The following is a 25,122-nucleotide window of genomic DNA, read 5'->3' on the forward strand; positions in this document are numbered from 1 at the left end:
TCGTTGGGCTTCGGTCCAATTATCATTTTTGTTTGATACTTTGGTTGTAGCTATTTCCCCATTGCCTTATTCTGATTTTGTGTCTAGTTTTGCACTGCCACCATAATAGCTTTTCATGGTCAAGGCAGTTTTTTTTATTATTTGATTGTTTATTATTCTTTGTTCACTTTTCCAGACTATTTATTGACTTTGAACTATATGTTAAAATTGCCATCTCCCTTGAGGAAGCAGAAGCACTCTCCCAGACTTGAAACTTTTTCACACTGCTGTTTGAAGAGCTAGTTTTGGGAGAATACAAGTCTTTGGTGGTCCCAAGATGGTGAGATCTCGGCAGAGGTGTGGTCACAGCTCTCCTGGGCTGTGTGCTCTGGTTTTGACACAGGAGAGGTCCTTGCTCCCCTGTACCTGTGAACACTACCATCCCTCTCCACCATAGAACCACAACCAGAACTACTATGAGGAATAAAGTTGCCAATCAGCACCAGCTGTATCCGAATGCTAGCAACAAGATCCTTGTAATCACTCTCTTACCAGGTGTCTCACCCCCTTTCTGTCTCTTGGCTCAGACCTCCTGACCAGCGGCTGCAAACAATATTTTGAGCATTCCAGACTAGCCTCCACCCTGGTGTCACAGACTTCTACAGAAGACTCTCCCAAATTTTTTTAGACTGTAAAAATGTCTCACTCTGATCTTTTGTTGGCTCTGCTACTCCAAAATGTTGAGAGAATTCAGCTGCGTTGCAACCTCCAATTCCCCACCTTGGATCTGCCGCCTCCAAAATCACCTAAAATTGAAAATTTGGATGGCTTTTGCCATCCGTCATTTTAGGGAGTATCCACTGCAATGAGATCATAGATACCTCTGACTATGTAGCAAAGAAATATCCTCCCCTTTCCTCCTCCAGAGTGATTGGAATCAATCAGATGACATTATATAGAATTATAAAGTGACTGAGGAAATAAGAACTATTAATACTCAGCTACATCAATCACTTCCTTTTCCAGATGAGTAAAAGAAGGCTCAAAATTAGAAGTGGCTTGCTTAATGGTATGTTTTTGAACCCAGGGCCCTGACTTCAAATCTTCCTGGTATTGTTTTGATATGCAGACATCCCTGTTGGCACCTAAGGGAGGTAGTCAGGAGACACAAAGTTTTGTGCCCTCCAGCTGTCCTCCAGTTGGTGGAGCTGACACCCTCAGTGAAGGACAAGACTCTAAGATTCCACGCTAGCTGAAATGAGAGCACCTCCTCTGAAATGACAATCAGAACTAAACTGGAAAACTGCCTCCAAACTAACAGGCAATTATTGGCTGGTTTCTTATTGCAGAATCCTTAGAAAGTACTACTGCCCCCATACTCTGCTATCTTTGAAGAGACATTAGGAAAAACATGGGACAAAAATCTCAGAAATGGATCTAGGCTACTAGTAAACCATATCAGCATGTATTGTAGTGAGGAGTCACCCAGGGTCTCAGTATCAATGCCCACCTCCATTCACCAACACTACCACCCTAAGTCCTTGGTAGAGAGAGTTCCATTCTTTGACCATTTTCTAGTGGTGCTGCAATGTGGAAAAGCAATGTACAGGAGATGTTGTTATTTGTACCCTGGGTGGACACTGATTTCCTCCCTTACATAAGATGCCGCGGGATCAGGCTTCATCCATGGTAACTGTCCAGACTCACATAATTCTGTAGAGATCCACACTCAGTTTTGTAAGACCAGATATGTGGCAACTAACTCTAACTTCATTCCATCATTTACCACCATTGATTCCTCTCCAGGGCCTGTCAGGGTGGCTTGATAGGTGGTTGAAGCTTCTGGGATAGGACGCTTCTACTTTCTTGTATTTCAGAAAATGAATGATCAGGGCATTTTCAGATCTGCTTAGGGTTACCATTCAATAAACTAGTTCTTGCCCTAGACCTGTTAGGGCACTGCTTTCTAGCCCCAATAAATGCTTGTTGACTAACTGACAGACCGATTTATTTCAAGAAATAGCAGCAAAGAATGAAGTAGAATATAAGTTGTTATATCTGAACAGGGTATTGTATCGATAGCAAGAATGGTATCTATTTCTTTACTGAAGGATGATCAAGCAAGATCAACAGAGAGAAGAAAGATTCTCCCTCGGTCTCTGTCTCTGTCTCTCCCCCTCCTTATTTTACTCCCTATCCCCAGACCCAGTGGAAAGATATGAGGTCCAATATCTACTTGATCTTGCTGTTGGCGAGGTCTTCCTCCTCCAGTCAGTGTAGAGGCAGAGGCCGTGGCAAGGAGCCCAAGGCTGAGGCCTCTCCTCCTCCAGTTAAAGTCTCTACTTCTTCCAGCTGCTCAAATGAATTTGTTCTAACTAACTTCTTAAGTTTTAGACATCACTTAATCCAGTACTTGGCATTAATTGAGCCCTTAATTTTTTAGATTAAACTACATTTATTATTTGTAACATTTTATATTCTGAGTTATCTCTATCACTCTCTCCCTCGCCTCACTGGAGAAAGCCACCATTTGACAGATTTTACATATATTGGTCCTAAATGCCTAGTCCCATGGCTCAGTAGCCTTTTATAAGCAAGCAAGTATATGAAACCAGATGGGTCCATTTCTTTTATGTGAAAATGAAATAAGATAGTCCAACCTTAGCCTTCTCAGGATCACCCTGCTAATCTTGCTTCCTGTGACAGATAAGGTCAGTGGCCTTAAATCTCAGATGTCACTGTCATTGAGTTGCTGGTGAATTTTTAATTTTGTTTCACTGTGTTTGTGTGTGTGTGTACATGCGTGTGTGTGTGTGTGTGTGTGTGTGTGTGTGTGTGTGTGTATAATCTGCTCATTTGAGGCTGGCCCAAGGAGAGAAAAAACCTAAGAATGAAAGTCAAAAAGAATATTCAGAGTCCTAAAAAGGTTTCACCTCAAAAAGCAAAGTCTCACCAATCACAGTACGGTAAGACACAAAAGTTGAAATAAATTAGCTAGCAATTTAAAATGCGTCAGGCCTTCTAAAAAAAATCACACAGAAATTTCTTTTCCAACAGTATTTGTTTTTCTCAAAAGCAAGTTAAAATTTACCCTGATATTAAAAGGCAGTTACTAGAACCTACTGAATTAATATGTGGTAGCTGAAAGTTCACAGAGATAGTTTATATGGTAATTGTAAATCTCCAGCCTGACAGCTATGCCTTATTCAAATCTTGAAGCAAAAATTCATTTTTTTAAAAAATGTGAGCTTTGTTAAAACTAAGTTGACATAAAATGCCCTATATTTCTTCAATAAATTCTAAATTACCGAACAAAATTAATTTCTAATTACTAACACCCTATCATCAGAAAGTGTTTACAATGAGATGTAGTTTTCTAAGTAATGCAATGCTAAAAATACACTTAATTAGATTAGCCTCATTAAAATACCTCCTAATAACTTAATCAACAATCATACAATTTTCATAAGTGACAATTAAATGATTTTAGATGAAACTTCCTTTATGCTATAGACAAGTACTTCTTAAACAGCAGTTTGGAAATCTTTTTTCCTTTTTTTAATAAAAGTTAAACTCATAATGAAGCAACAGTATATCTGCATATCTATCAGTATGTCTGCACCCTGTCATAAACAACACCATGGATTTGAAAGATAAAGCCCATTTCTTGTCAAGGTACCTCAAGTCAGTTGAATGCATCTCTAAATTACTTTACATAGAAAATCATTCTGAACAAATATAAATGAAACTTCCACAAACCGATATATGAAGTTTTTTTTTTTTACTTATAACCCTGTCAAATAAGATATTTGATTAAAATGTAGGTAAAATGCAGATTAAAAACAAAGAAGAAATTTTTTTATTATTATAATCTGTATAAAGTGAAATCTGTCTGTTTGTCCTTCCTTTAACGCTGAATTTATGACCTAACAACATTTGAATTACAAGAGTATCTATTTTTCTCACTGAGTTGATGTTACCAAGGTAGGAAAGGCACACATACCAGTTTGAATTCATACTTATTATCATTTGGTTAGTTTAAAATATTCTGAGCTAAGTATTATGTCATTGCTTTTAGAATTTCTTATTCCAAAAGATTCTAGATGACTGATTTTTGGCTAAGGCAAAAAACAGACCTAAGAAATGTGATCTAATGTTGGCAGTGTCTACTGTTTCCTCAAGCTGAAATCTTTGAATTCTTACAGAAAGAGCTAATCAAATAATTCTTAATTTGAACAATACAAGGAAACACTTAAGGTCCTATATAATAGTCACAGGTCACAATGATCAGTATTTTTCACCACATCCAGTATTTATGTACTGTTAGGTTTATAATAAGAGGTTCCTACAGACCGTCCTGAGAGATGGGTGAACACAACTAACCAGATCCTTATCTAATTGTACTCAGAGGAAACTAAAGCTAAAGCTGAAAAAAATTCTTCAGGCCAGTATTGTCCAATGGTTAGAGAACAATATTTTAATTGTATTTTTTAAGGAATAAAAAACTTTTCCTCACAAATGTCTATGTCTTAACTAAAATTCAATAACTGTACTTTAACCTGAGCATGGGTCAGATATTGAAGTCTTAAAATATTGATACCGTACTCAGTTGCAAATCTGCTATAAAAGCAAGCACTCAGTGTTACTTTAAACTGTGAGCAGTCTGGTAAGATTTTAAGATTCTGACGTTGACAGATGAGGATAGTTTTAAAGGTTCCTTTCTATGCCAACTTCTCAGAAAACTGTTATTACTTATTTCTATAACTCTAAAAAAAATTAGTATCATATTTACATCCATAACCCAAAAGAATTGTGTAAGAGTTTATTCTTCTAAAAACATTTCTAACATAGTGAATTATCATATTGATGTGAGGTACTTTTCATTATATGAATTACACACCCTATAATGAGTAATGACTTTAAATCACCCAACTAACAAGATTCCTGATTTAGAATAATGCTAATAATGATATTAATGAATTCCACTTAAAATGTGGCCAGAATTAATCCAATTATATCTGGGCCTATTTTCCAAATGTTACCATTTAGAACCTCAATCCAGAAGTTTCAATTATTTAATATTACATTTTACTCAAAGGTATTTATTCTCATCATTTCATATTATGAGATTTATCATTTCGAGTTAATCTACTGCAAAAGATTTTAAGTGACAGTAATTTATTCCAATTATCATACTTAAGAACAGCTTATTTATCAAATTTCTCCTAAACCACAAAATTTTCAGTCTCAATCCTTCTACTTAAACAAAGTGAAACTTGCTGACACCTTCTCAACATGCTTAAACGATCTGAAACTAGGACAGGGGCACCGAGATCAACTGTCCAGGGACAAGAGGGGCTGGGAGCAGTTGCCCACCTGCTTTGTACAGGGCATGTACTCTATTTGTCCTCAGACCTTCTTATATACCTTTCATGTTTTCCCTTCAGATTTTTCTTTTCTTTTCAGTTGCTTTCAAACTCATTATTCAGACTACACAGCTTTCTTTCACATTTCAACCATTTTCCAGACTGCTCAAACTTTTGTTAAACCTTCTCAACCTATAGAGTTCATTTCAACCCACTTGATTTTCTTCTTTACCTATCACAATTGTAACCCTTTACTTGATTAGCTGCAATTCTGTTATGGACTTCTAGATCAAAGAGCTCCAAACCACTCACATTCTTCCTTCAAAGATATAATATGTGCTGAGTAATACTAGCTGCACAAGATGTTTGTGGGACAAATACCTTTTTTTAAAAAAATCCATTAAGATGTTTTTAGTAACCACAAAAACTTTTAAAGAGGCTTGTTGAATTCTGGAATGGAGTTCTTGGTTCTCCCATCTCTGTTAACAGATGATCTGTTATGCTGCTGTAGGGAAGAGCTCAAAGCAATTTGCAAATTCATCGCATGTCCTCTCATCTCTTTTCTGATTGTGCTTCATTTTTCAGAATCTCGAGAGAGGTAATAGTTAACAATTACTAAGTACAGAGAGCTATTTTTTCTCTCAGAATTTTTACCAATATAACTTATACAAACAGCCTTTAAAATGGTAATATCCATTTTAAACATAAATTGCTGAAAGTCTAAGGTGATCTCTTTGAAGGCACCACAGGAAAAAAAACAAAACCTTGATCAAAGTGTGTCTTAGAAAGACAAAAACTCATATCAGGACAGCTGTTTGGCCCTGGGGCTGGCGCTGGGGCTCGGGTTGGTCAGCCCTGGCTGCCCCCGCCATCCTCTATGACCAGTTCGGTGTTGGTGGACTCCTCCATAGGTCAGCTCAAAGTGGTGGAGGGCTAGGAGGCCGAGAACATAGCCTGGGCCAACCTAACCAACACTGTTCGTGAGAACGGGAAGATTTAGCTTCTTGCATTTGGCTACCAAGAGAAATTCAGTGATGCCCTGCAGGCCTCTGCAGCCAGGATGGGGGATGTAACTGAGTAACTGTGTCTGCTGAGCTCATCTACATGCACTGGAAGAAAACAGTGATGGGATACTGCAGCCACTTCAAGTATGACACTGTGAGAAACTGAAGAAGTACATCATGCTGAACCTGACTTGGATGCAGAAGCAGATTTCGTCTGGCAAGGATGTCGAGTACTGGCACCAGATGGAGCTCCCTCTCCTGCAGCTGAAGGGATTGGAGGACATCTACCAAGGACGAATAGCTTTTCTATCAAAGAATTTCACTCTCTCGCCCTTTGGCTTCCTCCTGTTCCAGCTGTTGATTTGGAGGACCTGGAGCCGGCCCTGAACAAGATGGAGCAGAGGTGGGTCATGGGCTCGGGATCCTGCTCAGCCCTCATCAAGCTGCTACCCAACAACAATGATCTCCTGGTGTCCCAAGACACTTGGAATTCCTACCTGCACGTGTTTCGCATCATCAAGAAATACGACTTCCGTTTCCTCAAGCTGCCCAAAGGTGAGTCACCACCGATCTCTGAGAAAAAGCAGCTTTTATCCTCCTACCCTGGGACCATCTTCTCCTGTGATTTCTATATCTTGGGTAGTGGGTTGGACACCTTAGAGACGACCATTGGCAACAGCAACTCGCAGCTGTGGAAGTACGTTAAGACTCAGAACAGCATTCTCGAGTGGCTACATAATATCGTGGCCAACTGACTGGTCCAGGATGGCTCCACACGGTCTGCCATCTTTAAGAAGTTCAACAGTGGCACATACAACAACCACTGGATGATTGTAGATTACAATGCTTTCGTTTTTAAAAAGTTCAAGCCCACGAATGGCTTGTTCACTACACTTGAAGAGATTCTGAGTCTAGTGGTGGTGCCTGAAAAGTCAGGAGCTGTATGAGAAGGGCTATTGGACCAGCTACAACTTACTATAGTCAGTGTTCAATGGCGGTGGGATGCCTGACCTGGGGAAGCAGTTTGGGCACTGGTTCTTATACAAGGACAGCCCGAGCCTGGACGTTTGAAGGAAATCAGTCGCTGGTGCATAGTATGGACTCCATGATCCTCCTGATGAAGTTAAACAACTTCCCCCATGATCCCATGTCCCAGTGTGAGGACTGCAACACTGTAGAATGGGGAGAAAGTCATCTCAGCCCACTCAGACCTCAACCCAGCTAATGAGACATACCTCTTTTCTGCTCTATCTCAGAGATTCCATGGAGGCATTCATATGAAGGTTACTTCTTATGAGTTGTCCAAAGAGTTCTGCCTGATTGCAGTCTGTGGCCCCTTCCAGTGGAGCTCCTTACCCTTTTACAAGCTGTTACACATGGGCCATCCAGACTTCTGTAAATTTTCCCCATTAAGATCTCTTGGGAGTGAAGCTCCTCTCCCCACAACCCTAGCATTCTTGACCACAGTGACATTAGGAGCTGGCTTTTCCTCTCCTCCTCATACCCTCTGACTGCCTGTTTGTCGGTCTGACCCTGGAACTCCTAGGAATATGCTTGCCAGTCCCGGAGGGTTGAGCTCCCTCCACTCTCTGATGCTTCAGTGGCTCTTCAGCCACCTGCCTTGTCCAAAGAAGCCCAGAGGACCTTATGGGATCACCACTTTCCCAGTCCCATTCCTCCCATTCCCTCCTGAGTCCTGGATTCCAGTTTCTAAGCTTCCTGCTCCCAAGCCAAGGTGGCCTTCCTGGAGAAGGAAGAGTGGGGAGGGGGCATCTGGGCTGAAACCCTCAAGTATCTGCTGGATTCTAAAGAGCCTGCTTCCTGTCTGCCCAGACCTGTCTCATTTAGGAAACAGACTCCCATCTTCCTCTGCCCCTTTCTGGGCACCTCCCACTTACAGTTGTGTTTACTGAAACTGAACCCCCTCCTCCCAGGCATGGTGGTGGAGGAGCTAGGCATGACCTCCTGTTTCATTCCCCCCATGTCCGTGGTGTCTGCCTCCTTCATCGAACTGCCCTTCGAGAACAAATTTGGAAAAAGCAAAAGACCACCAAACTACATCAGACCTTCCCCTGAAACCCTGAACTTGAGATTTGGGGGCTTTGGATTTCTCTGGGTTCCCTGTACCTCTCCCCTGCTTCCCAGTCGTGACTACTTAGGCTTGTGGAGTCTTCCTCTAGTACCTGACCTTGCCATAAGTGGGGAATCTGGAAAGGAGCCGGCCCTCTTGGGTCTGGGGTGGGGTTCCTGGTCTTTTGCTCCTTTGCTGACATCTGTCTTACCCTGCCCCCAGTCTTGCCTCCACCTCACCCTAGCTAACTCTTCCCACCTTTCACTGGAAGGACCCTCTCTGGGAGTCAGGGGAGCGATTGGCCATGCTTACAGCCCTAGAAGCCTTGGAGTGAAGGCTGCAGTGGAGAAGCATCTGCCTCCATGAGAGAACTATGCCTTCCTACTCTGAGCACCCTCTGCTGCAGCCCCTCCCCTTCCAATGGCCACACTCAGAGTACCCGAGGGGTTTGTGGGGACTGAGCCTTGAGCTCTCTACTGGCCATGCCACAAATGGATGCAATGTTATTAAAAGAGAGAGACTATGGCCTACAGTCCTGCTCTGCTTCTGGGAGAGGTTTGGGATGTTGTTGATTAGGAATGAACCAGGGTTTACTGAGAATCAGGACTTCAAAGATGAAAAGGACCTCACTGTTGAAGCCTGACCACCTAAGTCCAACGTCGACATGAGTTGAAATTCCTCTCTCCAGCCCAGAGGTCTTTGGGTGGGTCACAGCTTCCGTAGGCCTCTGTATAAAATGGTCCACCTGACTGGGAGCTCCACTTCTGCGACGTGAGGCAAGTCACCTGATTCTCTGGGGGTCAGTTTCCTGATCTGAGAAATGGGGAGTTGGCATAGGTGGCTTCATAAGGTCCCTTCCTGCTCTTTCTGAGCTCCGACATGGAAGGACAGTGCACGGTGGATGGCGAGAACCCGAGAGGGTTGGTTTGGGGAGGCAGAGTGGGGAATCCATCTACTCCAGTCTTAAAACCAGAGCACAGAGGCGAATTCCTCTTTGTTTATGTATCCCTACTGTCCAGAACAGCAAATGAATGGAGTATTTATTGAATGCATGTTGCATCCCGAGCACTGTGGATACAAGTTGTAACCAACCTTGATGTAGTTTTTTTTTTAAGATTTGCAATGCACATTGCATGTCCTTATGTGATAATCAGAGAAACCCTGTGAGGTGGGTGTTATTATTCTCATTTTGCAGATGAGGAAAGTGAGACAGAGAAATTAAGTGACTTGCCCACAATTAAATAGCGCCTAAGTGTTTGGATCAGGATTTGAACTCAAGTCTTCATGATTCCAAGGCCACTGTTCTGATGGGGGAGATAACATGCAATTTTATATGCAAGCTATAGATAGGATTCATTGAAGAGAAACAACAGGGAAAGGTATTAATAATGTGAAGGGAAATCAGAAAACACCTCCAGAAGGTGAGATTTCAGCTGGTATTTCAGGGAAGCCAAGAAGCAGAGATGAGGAGGGAGACGAATCCAGGAATGGTAGACAGTAGGGAGGGGTTGGTGTAAAGGCATCCATCCCTCCCGGACTCACAGGCACTCTCCATAAATGCTTGTTTCATTGACTGATACAACTTAGAATAAGAAGGGATTTCAAGTGGTCTATTGGATAGAGTATTGTCCCCAGAGGCTTGCAGACCTCCATTCAAATGCTGCCGAATATACTTGCAACTTGGGAGCCATTTAACCCGACGTCTGCCCTAGTTTCCTCATCTGTAAAATAAGGATAATAAAAGCATCTACTTCTCAAGGTTGTTATGAGGATCACATGAGATAATATTTGTAAAGAACTTTGGAAACCTTAAAGCACTGTGTAAATGATGGCTACCTTTTATTGTCATGATGATTCCCTATGATTCCCACATTTTTTTATGGAGAAAGAGGTCTTCAGTGACTTCCTAGGTTCAAACGGCTCATTTCCATTTCAGAGCCAAGATTCAAACTCAGGTCTAATAATCAGTGCAGAAATGTTTACAACACTCCTCTCTCCTCTGTTCCCCTTCCTTTTCTCTCTCCTCTTCTCCCTTTTTTTCCTCTCCTCTCTTCTCCTGTTCTCTCCTCCTCTCTCTCTTTCTCCTCTTTTCCCCTACTTTTTCTACTGTTAACTGAAGAATTCCTTGGTTCTTACTCACCCTCAAACCTAACTGGAAGCTTTCCTTCATTCTCTTGTAATCTATATACACTGACCTCCCCTGCCTGCTCTATTCCCAGGCTGACAACATACTGCACTATCCAATGCTTCGGGTTGGGAATTTACTCTGGAGGGATTCCAGCACCATGATGTTAGAGTTGGAAGGACCTGAGACGTCGCCCAGTATAATCTTCTAGTTTTCAAGAGGAGAAAAGTTACTCAGGGGGAATGAGATTTGGACGTGAGAAGTGAGAGGTGGACCTTTACCTCCAAGCACTGTCTGTCTAAGGTAACTGATTTCTTAACAAGCATATATTGAGCACATACTATATGCCAGACATTGTACTAGGCACCGGATAGGAAGACAATATGTACTGTCGAGGAGATTATTTTCAAAAGGAGAAGAAAATATGAATCTATAATATATATACTCAATAAATTTGACGTTTGGAAAGGAACTATTCACCTGGTGGAGCAGGAAGGGTTCCACGTAGAAGGCAGTGCTTGAACTGAGTCTTGAAAGCAATGAGGGATTCTGTGAATTGGACGTGGGGAGACAGTGCATTCCAGGATGCATTGCAAAGGAATAGAGGTGGGAAATGGAGTTCTGTCTGTGAGGAACAGCAAGAAGGCTGGAAAGGTAGCTTGGGGACATTTTTGTGCAGGACTTCCAAAGCCAGAGGAGGTTATAGTTGATTTTAGAGCTAATAGGGAGTCAATAGTGTTGATAAAGTAGAGGGGTGACATGGTCAGACTTGTGATTTAGGAAAATTACTTTGTCAGCTTGAGTGAAGGATGAGTTGGTGTAGGGAGAGACTTGAGGTTCAGAGACCAAGAATACAGCAAGAGAAGTTGAGGCTATGAAATTGGAGAAGTGGATGGATGCTGGTAGAAGTGCCAAGATTTGGTAACTGAAGGGTGATGATGGAGAGTGATAATTTGAGAATAATGCCCTAACAGCACTCTCTTGTTGGTATTGGTGGTGCTTTCAAGAGTCAGTGAAAAGAATTGAATTTAGAGTCAGAGCTTGGGTTCAGATTTTAATCTTGCCTCTTATTGTAAATGTAGTAGGCAGCTAGGTGGTACAGTGGATAGAGCATTTGGCCTGGAGTAAGAAAGATGTTAGTTCAAATCCCACCTCAGACCTCACTGGCTGTGGGACGCTGGACTTTTGCCTGCGTCAAGTTCCTCCATAGTAAAAGAAAATAATGTAACAGCAACCCACTTTCCTGGGTGGTTGTGTGGATCAAATGAGATAATATTTGTAAAAAGCACTTAGCCCAGTGACTGGTACGTAGTAAGCGCTTAATAAATGGTTTCCCTTCTTTCAATACAGTTTCCATTTCTTCCTATCTTGTTTCTTTAGCATAATTACTGATACTCCTTGCTTCACACATGGCTTTTGAGGAAAATGCTTTATAAAGCTTAAGTACACTGAAGAAATGGGTATTGTTAATCTGGAAAAAAAGTAATCCCCCCAAAAAAGTAAGACAAAAACTTATTTTTACAACTTTAAATGCATTGGTGTGATTGAGGTAGGCAATCTATAGGGTGGAATCAAGTGGGGAATTTGCTTTTTCAGAAAGGAAATAGCACATTTGGAAAATAGAGTTAGGAAGATCCCACCCAGGATGTGTCCAAGGTAATCTTCAAAATCTTCCCAGGTATCCACCTTTAGCACTCTTGAGCCTGCAGCATATGCCATTTGGCATTGATCGTGTTACTTTTGGTAATTAAAGCAACTTAAAATTTAACAGTTACATTACAATAGATAATAATAATATTTTAGGTAACATATGCCAGTCATTATGTTAAGCACTTTGCAATCGTTATAACATTTTGATCCCATGACAACCATTATTATTTTTTTCTTCTCACAGCAGGAAACGTGCCAAATAGAGATAAAATCCATTTTTACAGTTGGAACAGAGAAATGTGAAGTTTCCCAAGAGCAGAAAGGCTGGTGATAATTTGGAAGGCAAGGCTTAGCGAATGTTCGCCACAGACCTGATCCATTCGCCCATCCCTTTCTCCACAGCTGCAGAATTTACTGAGCCTGTGGCAGATTAAGTTGCTGGGACAGCATGGGCAGAATATATAGGACTTGGCTGACATTTCCAAACTTTTCCTAGAAGGGTGGACTACAAGATGCCCAAGGGCACAGGACTGTTAAAATCACTGCCAGTCTGTGGATTGCTTTCCCTACACTTCTCCTTCACTGCTTTTCCCTATAATTTGATCTGGAATGATAGGGGTTAACATGAACCCTTGTAGCTGTTAAAAGTCCCCATTCTGAGATCCTTTTTTAAGTCTGGGAGGGGTTGGAGAATGTGAAGTGATCAGGATTGGGAGGGAGTGTTTTAGCAAGGTGAACTCCTGGAGTTCTTTTCCAATAATTCCAAATGATCAGTTTCCAGGCTTTTGAATGATTCATCTCACAACCTACAAAATCTCCTGAGATGATTTTTAGCTATATCTAACTTTCCATTGTAATTACAAGTTGGCCAGAGCAGATTTGTTTCCCTTGCTGAAGCCATTAAAAATATCTGGCTTCCTGCATTTTCAATCTTACAAGGTAACAGACATTCACAACACACATGATATGGACAGATTCATACACTGACAGACAACTTGACAACTAAGAACAGGAGAAATACAGAGCTCACAATTAACAACAGAGAGAGAGAGACGGAATCAGAAACTGGTTAGAAATCCCCATCATGAACTGGCTAATATTATTCTGAGGAAAGGGGATTGCAAGGATTCAAGACTTGATAGAATAAAGGTGTTTCCTGCACCCTTTGCTGGGAGCACCTCTATGGGTTGTTGGAGGTGGGGAGCCTTGGAGCCTCCGATGTTTCTGAAAGGTATAGGCCCCATGGAAATAGGTTCAGGCCCCTAGTCTGTAGGTGGATTGTAACTATCCTCATCAAGAGCAGAGCCCTGAAGGGAAATAGGGAAGGGAGAAGGAACTGGAGGCAACTGAGACTGAACAAAGTTATCTTCCTCAGGGATAGAGCAGGTGAGGGAAGGCAAGGAGGGAGGAGATAACGGCTAGATGCAGTCATCCTTCCCAGATCAAAGCTTTGAAGCAGGTGAGAAATAGGGTAGAGGGAGTGAAAGGGAAGGGCAGACTGGGGCCCTTGGGGGAGAGGGAGCTAGGCAGGACTCAGATGGTCCTGAAGCAGATCTGGGAGCCTGAAGGCAAGAGGGTCTTGCCTTTTGTTCTTCCTCAGTCATGTCAGCAAACTCAATATGAAAACATTCCCACTGCTGGCAAGAAGTTTTGTTTTGTTTTGTTTTGTTTTGTTTTCCCTTTAAACTTCGTTTCGTTTGAAGATAAAGTAACCTTGACAGGTCCAAAAAGTCTGATCATGGCCAACATAATTTACGCTATTTTTGGTCAATTGACACCAGTGTTAGCAATTCTGGTACTAAATTTCTTAAGATCTATCATCAAAGGAGACCTAGGTAATGAAAAGCGATTTAACCAGAATTGGTTCACTCTCCAAAGGTAGCTTAAAGGAAATTTTCAGACTTCAACCAAAGTAGTGGGAGTTCTTTGCAAACTAGAAATAGGAGGACTTACCGTCCCCATCAAGGTTTAAGAATTCAGGAAACATGAATCTTGAGGCGTCTAAGTCTCTTGGCTTTGGCGAGGTGGGGAGTTGTTCCTTCCTCGTCCATCAGTTCCAATCAGAGTCATGGCACCAAAACTGTAGACCGGGAAGTGTGATTCAAAAAGACAAACAGGCTAAATACATATGTTTTATTCCCTTAACGCTAGTGGCTACATGGCCATGGAGCCAGAAGGAAAATCTTTGACTGCCTGATGGAAGAATGACCAGGCTTAAATACCCTTTACCATGAGAAAGGAATTTTCTTAGTTGTATAAGTTTTCAATTCGGTGAGACAAGACAATTAACAAGGTACACTCAGTTGGAAATTAAGATCCTAGAATGTCTATTCTCATCTGTTTTGGCATATAAGAAAAATTCTACCAATCTGATTGCAGGCATCCTGTCATAAACAGGTATTTAAAGTTGCTGACACAGGAAAGAGCATTTTTGGAGCCAAACATAGTGGTCTGATTGATTTTTTCAGGTTTTTTCCCCATTAAAAGTCAAAAATGATATTAGTTGTTAGCAGGACAAAATACTGTCAGACAGCAGGGAATTCTAAAAGCTGGCTAGGAGATCTTGTTCATAATAGTTCACCAGTGGATTTTAGGAAGAAGAAGTAAGCAGGAAGTAAACTTACCCAATAGCTGGTGGTTCTCTTAGTTACAATGAAATTTATTTCCATACTCAGCTTCAGTTAGTTAGCACTTGTTAAATGTCTACTTGGGTAATTACTCTTCCTCCTCTTTTTCCTTGTCCTCCCCCTCCACGTCCTGTGTTCCACCCCCAAAACCTGCCTTTTTTCCTCTGGATTTACTGTATACAACTCTTGCTCAAAGATCAAGCCTCAAAACCAATTCACTTCGGAGCTCATAGACAGGACAACAAGTTCCCACCAGCCTAGCACAGAATAGACTTAAATACTAAATAGTAATTGTTTCTCTTTTGCCAAGGAACCCTGAAGGTCTTCTCATTCCAGGTTTATTTTATTTTATTTTTTATTAAAGGGGCCATCCCTTGCGCAACTACTTAAAGAAGCCTATTCATTGAATGGGTGTATCTCACTCAAAGTGACAATGCTATAGTACCATAGCCTGAAAGGGCCGAGGTCTCCCATTGCATCCTTGTATCATCTCCCAGTGGCAACAGGCCACTGGATACAGATGGCTCAGTAGAAGAAAGTGAGCTTGGTGACCTTGCACAGCCCGCCCTCCCTCAAATCAAAGTCAACTGCAAGTCATGTCATACTCTTGATATCATGGTCCTCTCTGAGAACGAAGGACAAACACAACAACCACTACAACAAACTCAACAGCTTGGGTAGTTGACAATAGAAAGAGTACTTATTCAACTTAAAGCTCTCCTTGAGATCCTTATCTCTCATTCCCCCTGATTATTGTTCTTTAGAGACCACTCCACTTTTGATTTCTAGGATACCTTTTTCTCTGAAAATGATTTTGAGTAATGTGACCTTTCCTCCCACAGTAGAAGCTCTTTTGAAATGTCCAGAGATGTTTGGACATAATCTCCAATATAGTCTGCAAAATGGTCTCGCTTAATGACTCCTGAATCAAACTGCATAAGTCTGGTCCCTTTCCACAACTTCCTTTCCTTCACAGACACGGGACATAGAAATTTGGAGTTTGAAGGAACTTAAGTATCAAGAATATCTGAACTGGTTAGTGGTTTCTCTCAGTGATCAATGACAAAACTGAATGCTTAAATATCTTTGGAAAAGTGTGTGGCCTTGACAGGGGGAAATCACCCCTGACTGGTGAACAATTAATCAGGGGGTGTGAAAATATGAATGAGGAGGTGGGCTAAAAGTCTTTCCCACCTTCTGCTGAGAATGTGACTTGATCATGAGCCTCAGTCACCCCAGGGGGCAGCTAGGTGGTGTAGTGGATAGAGCACCAGTGCAGGAGTCAGGAGATCCTGAGTTCAAATCTCACCTCAGACACTTGACACTCACTAGCTGTGTGACTTTGGCCAAGTCACTTCAACCCAATTGCCTCATGCTGGGTCATCTCCAGTCATCATGATGAATATCTGGTCACTGCATTCAGATGGTTCTGGAGGAGAAGTGAGGATGGTGACCTGCGCAGCCCTCCTTCATTCAAAGCAATATCAAGTGCAAGTCCTATCATGGATTCTCTGAAAGCATGTTTTACTTTGGCAATGGACCACGAACACTCACATCCGCAAAGACTCCATCTTCACCTAGAGCAGTCTGGTTGATTTACTCCATCATTAGCAGAGTTCTCATTGACTGCAATGGAAGGTTGCAAGGGCATGGGGAAGAGGGCGGGGTTGAGTGGTCCCCACATGCTTGGCTGGGGGATTGAGTGCACCTGGATTTGATTCCCTTTACACCCTAAACAAAAGTTAGGTCTTCGTGTTGGGTGAGATCCCAACTGAGATCAAGAACATATAACCCAAATATTAGACCAAACTCATCTACGAGTCTTATCCTTCAGAGACTGGCTGAATGATCTACAGAGACTGGTCGCTGAATGAGTAAATAGAAAGAAAAAATATCAATGATAATTTAATAGTTAGTTATTCATATAATACAAATTTAATTATTTCTCTCAATAGGGAATTTTTAAATAAAGTTAGATACGGGCACATTTTTTTTTAAATTAGTTTATTTTTAGTTTTCCACATTCACTTTATAAGGTTTTGGGTTTCAAATTTTCTCCCCTTCCCTGTCTTCCTCCTTCTCCAAGATGGCATGCAATCCGATATATGTTCTACCTATGCATTCATATTAAACACATTGAACACAGATCTGTGAGTGGACTGAGCTGCCTGAATGGGGACCCAGTCCCCTGGGTAACGCAGCTCACCGTTCCCTTCTGTCCACCCCTTCACTCTCCTCTCCAAAGGAAGGCAAATTTGGTTCACTAGAGGACGCACAGTGAACTCGGTGTTAAAGGGCCAGATTTCTTCCTTCCTTCCTTCCTTCTTTCCTTCCATCCATTCATCTTTTCTTTCTTTCCTTCTTTCTTCTTCCTTCATTCTTTCCTTCCTTTTTACTTTCTTCTTTCTTTCGTTCATTCCTTCTTTCTTTCCCAAATCCTTAAACCCAGTGCACTCTGAAGCCCATGCATTGCACAGCAATAGGTCCCTGCCAAACTCCACTTAACGTCTCTTTTCAGAAGCCTCTTGGCTTCACAGTGATTATCAATGGTAACTATTGCTCTTTTCCTTCCAGTTTGATTTACTTATTTTTTTTCTCTTGCTCATTAAAGGGAACATTCTCTGATTACTTCTTAAAGAGGCCTACTCACTGACTGGTTATTATCTCACTCTAAGAAAGTACCTGAATAGACGAAGGTCTCCCATTTTATCCTGAACCTTCTCCAGTCAACTTGATGGATATCTGGTCACTGGATGCAGATAGTTCAAGAGGGAAAAGCGAGGCTGGTGACCTTGAACATCCCTTCTTCACTCAAAATAAAGTCCAGTGGAAGTCATGTCATCATTTCACTGATGTGATGTTCTTTGAAAAGGAAGGATGAACACATTTAGATTTTTATATTTGTAATGATATAAACAAGAATTAGAACTAACGGTAGGAACCACGAGAAAGGAGATACAAAATGAAACAATAAAAGAAAAGTAGAGCAAGTAGTACGATTCCATCTGTATTCAGTCTCCAAAGTTGTTTCTCTGATTGTGGATAGCATTTTCCATTGTGAGTCTTTTAGAGTTGTCTTAGACCCTTCGGTTGCTGAGAAAAATTAAGTCTATAAAAGCAGTCATTGTACAATGTGGCTGTTACTGGATACAATATTCTCTCGGTTCTGCTCATTTCACTCAGCATCAGTTCCTTTCACTCTTTCCAGGTTTTCCTGAAGCTTACATGCTCATCCTTACTTATACCACAATAATGTTGCATTACAATCACATACCACAACGTGTCCAGCCACTCCCCAACTGATGGGCATCCCCTCAATTTTGGTTTCTTTGCCGCCACAGAAAGAGCTGGTAGAAATATTTTTATACATGAGGGTCCTTTTTTCCCGATTTTATGATCTCTTTGGGGTACACACCTATAAGTGCTATTGCTGGGTCAAAGATTATGCATGTACAGTTTTATAGCCCTTTGGGCATAATTCAAAATTACTCTCCAGAATACTTGGATAAGTTCACAACTATACTAACAATGCATTAATGTTCTAATTTTTATGTGGGCAGAATTTTACAAGCGTTTGTACTTTTATACCTTTATGATGCTACATGGAGAGTAACAAGGGAAAATATGTTTAAAAGAAAAACCCTCTGAGAGACTAGAGAATGGTCAGTTCTTGGTAAAAAGAGTTTTAAGATTGAAGAAAGTCTGAGCACACAAAATGTCTGCAATGGAAGGTAAATTTCATGGGAGAAAATGTTGTTAGCGTCACTTAGAACGAGATTTTCAGATGAAGAAATGCTGTTTAGTCTAGAAATGGACTAGAAATGAGAGAGACAACCTTAGATGTGGGAGGCTATTTAGGATACAGAAAAATGAACCTTAGAGGAAATTAAGCATGAAGAATACATGAACTGCGCAGGGTTATTGTACCTAGAAAAGGAGAGCCAGGAAGAGCCATAGAATACAGAAGTGCCAGGAGGTCAGAACTTGAGACCAAGTGGCAAACTTGCAAATTGTCACAACCAGTGAAACCTTGAAACACTGAAAGTTGTGAGATTCGTCATAAAGAAGAAAGACTGTGCTATAGCAGCAAGAAATATCATGGCTAGGAGAACTTATAGAAAGCACAGTATCACAAAGAGAAGTGGATTTAATATCAAGGAATGTCAGAATTAGGAGGATACTTACTAAACAGATGTTCAGAGTTTAGGGGGAGCTTACACACACATGCTATTGTAGCTAGGAAAGTTTTCTTTATGTGTCAAATGGGCCAAGGTTTCGGAAAAAGTTAACTTAGAAAAAAATGAAAGTATAATGTCGGTATGAGATTCAACAATTAATAAAGATTCTATCACCGTTATTGTGATGCTCTGAAGGTAAACTCATGTCCTAAGCCATTCAGGAAATAAGCAAAAGTGAAAATATTGAGCCTTCTCTAGATTAACAACAGAAAAACAAACCACCAAAAATGTAATTTGATGCTGTCTTCCTTGGCCAATTTTCCAGTTGAGACTAGTTTGAGGGGCCACTTGTGTTAGACTGAATGCTCTCGTTGGGGTAAGCTTCCATGCCAATCATGGTGGCAGAGGCACTTCCTTTCTTGAGTGAGTCTTGCTCTTCATTCATTTCAGACATGTCTTACTCTTCCTGACCACATTTGTGGTTTTCCTGCCAAGATACTGGAGTGGTTTGCTCTTCACTTCTCCAGTTCATTTTACAGGTGAAAAACTGAGGCAACCAAAGTTAAGTGACTTGTCCAGGGTCACACAGCTAGTAAGAGTCTGAGTCCAGATTGGAACTCAGAAAGTGAAGTATTTCTGACTCCAGGCCCAGCGTTTTGTCTCCTGCAGCAGCACTTAACTGTTCTGGGAAAGACTCATTATTGCAAATACTGATAACGACTAAGTACAAGTAGATCAAGGAGAGGGAATGTGGGAGCAAAAAGTGATAGGAGAGATGCACAGAGGGGTGGAGGAATACACACAGATGTTACGCTCAGGGCACATAACCAGAGATATAACTTAGAGGGAAGAGAGAAACCTAAAGAGAGACAGAGGGCGTTTCAGAGAGTGAAGGCACACAGACAGAGAGGAGAAAGACATATAGCGATGCCAACGACAGACAGTTAGGAGAGGGTACATCTCTTGCAGTGAGTTGAGAAGGCACATAAGGCAGTTAAGGACAGAGATAAAGGCACACATAGGCAGGAAGGAAAGAGACAGAGTTGGACACAATGAGAAAGGGGCAGCACACAGAGAGAAAAGAGCATCATAGAAACATGTGAGGTATACAAAGAGAGAGGATAGTGGCCAATGAGAAACATGAAATAAGATGAGAAAGACAGGGAGATGGGAGGCGTGACAAAAAGAGCAAAGAATCTCAGAGAGATTTGAGGCGGCTTCTTGAGAAGAAAGGGAGATAAAGAAAAGATAGCCACATGAAGATGGGAGAAACTTAGGAGACAAGGGAAAGAAACAAATACAGGAGAGGTAACCTAATCATGTGAGGGAGGCCTGGGCAAGGAGAGGGACAATGATGAGACGGACACATAGGAGAGGAGAAGGAATCAACTAGATAGAGAGGGTAAAGAGAGCGGGGAACGAAAGATAACAAAGAAGGAGCAGAGCAGAAATGGGGAAAATCACATAAAAAGAGGACCGAATCAGTAACTGAAAGTACATGGAGAGAGACATGGTTGTGAGGAGGAAAGTAGGAAGGAAAAATCATCCATTTAGCAGTGAGGAACAAAGTAGGGAGGGAGACAGAAAGAGATAAAGACAGAGACAGAGAGAGATAGGGGGAGAGAGAGAGAGAGAGAGAGAGAGAGAGAGAGAGAGAGAGAGAGAGAGAGAGAGAGAGAGAGAGAGAAGGAAACAGGTAGGGGGAGAAGAGGAATCAATAGGTGAAGACAGAGAGGAGAAGAACCCAGAAGAGATGTGCCCATTCCAGCAGCCAGGACACATAGAGAAGGAAGAGACATGCAAGGAGCAGAATGGTGGGATAGTCACATGACTGTCACCATGGAAGAAATAGTGAAGACAATCAGCAGGAAATTATCCTAACAGTATTTCAGACCCTTTGGATAAATTATCCTGGAAGCCAGATCCAAGAAAAGCTCTGAACTGGAAAGCCTAGCTCCTTGAGGAGGTAAGATACCCCACCTTGACAACCAGAGGCATTATGAAGAAGCTGGTGATTGGCAGGGGCAAACCTCTTGCTCAGAGAACTTGTTAAGATGGCCAATTTTCAGGTTGGGGCTAGTTTGAGGGACCACTTGTGGTAGATTGGACACTCTTGTTAAGGTAAGTATCCCAGCTAGTTACAGTGGCAGGGGCTCTAGGAACCTGGGAGAGAGTGATTTAGAATACATCATTTCTATTTAACAGTAGAAGTTGCCTGTCCTACACACCTTGTTTTCCTGGGAAGCATCATTCATCCCCTAACTCCTCATTAACATGTCTGAATGAAGGGTAATTGCCCCACCGTAAGTAATCAGTAGCAACTACAGCCCAGTAACAGTTGAATAAATTGCTTGTCAGTTATAGAGCAGGAATTAGAAATGCCTTAGCTTTTTAGCCTTTTGCCTTAGGTTTTTTTTATATCCTCCTACACAATGAATTAGAGAATGCACTAAACCAAATGCTGGTTGAGAAATTCAAGAAAAATTCACAGTGAGCCATTTTTTCTTCAGAATCAGGTAACTTAGGAAGACAGAAAGAGAGATATTTGGACACTGGGGTGGCAGCTACCCAGGAATTCACCACAGCTGGAGCAGAGCAGGAGGTAAAAGAGGCAATGGGGGAAGCAACTGCTTCAACGCCAACCTACAGCATCTTGATTTCCCAAGCGTCATAAGCAGCAAAAGTTGTATATGAGGCATGAGGTCAAGCATGCTTACTTGGGAACCCAGCTGGGCAGAAAATCCCCTAAATAAATTGTGCAGAATTATATGTCATGAAGATAGGACAATGGGTCATAAAAGTTAAATACTGTAAGCATCGTAAAAGTTTTACCCTGCATATCTGTTCTATCTATACGTCCTCTGCCAGGAAATGTATATTTCCCTCTCCTTATGTTGGAATGTAACCAGGATGTCAATTTCTAAGTAAAAGTTAACTCCTGAAGAGGCTCAGAGCAGTCGCTTGTTCCCGAGCCTGCCCAGGCTATGCCTTGAACAATTTGGTGTACGTATTCTCTTCTATTCCCACATGAGCTCTTGCCTCCTTCCAGGTTACCTCTGTTCAAACTCTGTTGCTTGGGACACATCACACATTGTGTTCAGAAGAAGCGATACAAAGACACTCTCAAGGTCTTTCTGAAGAACTTTGAAATCAATTGTGAGACATGGGACACACGAGCGCAAGACTGTCCAGTATGGCCTCCCTGCATGGAAGAAGGCAAAGTCAAATTATAGAAGCTCAAAAGCAACATAAGATGCACAAGTTTTGAGATATCTCCATTTCAAATGTTGATATGCCATATTTTTGACTAATCTGTGATAGAGTCTTCTGAACTCCTATTGGTCTGATCAACCACAGCTGAACACACTGTGTATTGACCCAAACACAGTGATGTCATTTCTTCAAGTATGAAGGAAGAAAACCAGGCCAGGGTTGTATTGACTCTGTCACTGTACTACAGCTCTAAGGACTGAGGCTACTTGGAGGTTTAAAATGTCAAGAAGAATATTTGAAAGTATGGATGGAAATTAAGATGTGTGGATGGATAAAAAAAAAAAACACGTACATTAAGTGTGCTCTGTGCAAAGCACTGTGCTAAGCACTGGGGATAGAAACAGCAAAGAAACACAGTCCCAGCTCTCTAGGATTTCACATTCTAATAGACAAGACAAGAGAAATGGTAGGGTGCACGTCATATGAAAACAAACAAACACGAAACCAGATGTTGATGCATCTTTTTGGGTCACTCATTGAGTCAACAAGCAACAATGCCAGGCAATGTGCTAAGTTCTACCAAGAAAGGGATAATGAACAAGTGTCTTCTCTCACAAATCTTAGTCTAATGGAGGACACAACATACAACAGCTCTGTACAAATCATATATTTATGGAAAAAAAGTGAGAAGACTCTGAAGGAAGGGAATAAAGGGAAGGATAACTGGAGAAGACTTCATTCTGCACTTGAGAATTTGTGACTGTGGTTGTGTAGTTTGTCCTTCATTCTCAAAGAAGACCATGACATTTTTCACTCTTGAAGAGGACTATGACATCATTCTCCCCTGTCTTCTTCTCTTCTCTTCTCTCTCGTTCTCAGGTATCATTCCCTCACATGAGGGTGTACTTCCCAAAGGAAGGTACATTTTTATGGCTGAAATCTACGGATATTTGGGTTTACTGGATATATTTTCTTCTTAAAAGTCTTTACCATGCCTTAAACTCAATTCATTCAGCTGTCATTGATTGGACCATAGGAGGTTTCCAAAGCTCCATTTGATGCTTATTTTGGGCCCCCATGTCTCAGAATGAATGTCTGTAGTAATTGTTTCTCTTTTGGCTAACAACCCTGAGAGTCTTCCCCTCCCAGTCTGATTTAAGTTGAGGCACAGAACTCACCATGCAATCACCTGCAGAGATTGGAACACAAGGGATTCCTGATGGTTAACTTCGGTTACTGTGGTGGTAGTGGGCAATCATCCCAAGCCCACAATACCATCACACCTCTCACACCATTTGATCACTTGGCAGAATAATTAATTAGAGTACAGCCTCTGAGTGAACAGAGGGAATGACTTTGAGGTGCAAAAATGGGAAACATTTATTGGGCTAGTTCAACACAGAAATCGTTGGAAAGGAGAAAGAACCTAATCTACTTTTTCATAGATTGAGATTGTAGGGAGTGATTTATATGATTTCACAACATTGGGAGGCAGGAGAATATGAGGGTTACAGAGTACCTGGAACCAGGACATTTCTATAAGCGCTCTCTGTTTGGGGCCAGTATTAACTAGCATAAGCTGGCCCTGAGATTGCTGGCACAAAAATGGAGTTCTGGGTTCACCCACTAGACATAGGAAAGGATCACTGAGATGTCAAACTTTGGCTATACTCATTCTGCCTCGTGATAGGCTGATTTGGATTGCCAGGTTATTTCAGACTTTCCTGGTTAATACAGGAGTTCAAGTAAACAAAGGTGTTTAGTAAACTCATTATTGTTCCATTTCTGTACTACAAACTGGAACTTTGGAATTCAATTAAAACTGAATTCATCTAACTTTTGAGGAACAAAAAAAAAAATCTCTTTTGCCAAGTGGTTTCTTAACTTAGCTTTCCCTCCTCAGCCTTTGCTATCTTCAGATTGCTTTGCCTTGATCTTTATCAGTGGCTAAATCCGAATGGGAAAAAAAAAGAAACTTGGCACTTTTACTGAGAGATCCATTCTCTGATTCTGTTGAGGTGTAGGGGTGCTCAGGACCCCAAAATGCTGACATGCTGGGTCCTGCCCGAATGAATTCAACCCAAGCTTTCTTTCTGCCAGAGAAAAACAAAGTTTCTTTAAGATCCACCATATTGGGTAGAATTTTAAGGAATCTGAGCATTTGGGATACTTGTATTTATTGACAAGTGGGCCAGAATGAATGTGAGCACGTTCATAGAGGAAAGATAGCGCTTATATGAAGAGAGTCTGTTGGAGGGATCTAAGGGTGGCCAAGTAGTCTAGGGTGATTTGAGGTGGGATTTAGGAAAGGTCTTGATGGGAACAGACAACGGAGGGCTAGGTTACATTAAGGACAACAGATTTCGGCATGAAAAGCCAAAGCAAGTGTGAAGATTCAATGAGAGTTCAAGGGGGTTCTTAGAGCCTGTACCCTATCAATTCCCCCTCCAAAACCGTAAACTCCTAATATTGTCATGCTTTTTCATTCCACTCCCCCCTGCCCCATCTAGTAAATACAGGGCACATCCTAAAGACAAAATACATGAAAACCAAAGTAAAGGTAAGAACAACTACCTTGGTGGTGGCCAAGAAGTAGAAATTGAGGGGATGCCCACCTATTGAGGAATGCCTGAACAACTTGTATGTGAATACAAGGGAATATTATTGTGCTACAAGCAATGACAGTCAGACTTCTGAAACACTTGGACATATAGGAAGTGATGCTGAGTGAAGTGAGCAGACCCAGGAGTACATTACACACAGTAACAGCCACAGTGTGTAAGGACTGTTTTTGATATTGAGCCCTTCACAGCAATGCAAGGACCTAAAGCATTTCCAAAGGACTCATGAGGCAAAATGCCATCCACATCCAGAAAAAGAACTATGGGGTTGGAAGTAAGAGTGAAGTA

The 25,122-nt window shown here is 41.5% G+C and overlaps 1 pseudogene; it reads left to right on the forward strand.

Annotated features, from left to right (window-relative positions):
- The first annotated feature begins 1,641 nt into the window (after nucleotides 1-1,641).
- Nucleotides 1,642-7,860, forward strand: LOC140515829 (putative phospholipase B-like 2 pseudogene; annotated as a pseudogene).
- The last annotated feature ends 17,262 nt before the right edge of the window (nucleotides 7,861-25,122 follow it).

Source organism: Notamacropus eugenii, chromosome X (assembly GCF_028372415.1).
Source record: "Notamacropus eugenii isolate mMacEug1 chromosome X, mMacEug1.pri_v2, whole genome shotgun sequence".
Classification (NCBI taxonomy): domain Eukaryota; kingdom Metazoa; phylum Chordata; class Mammalia; order Diprotodontia; family Macropodidae; genus Notamacropus; species Notamacropus eugenii.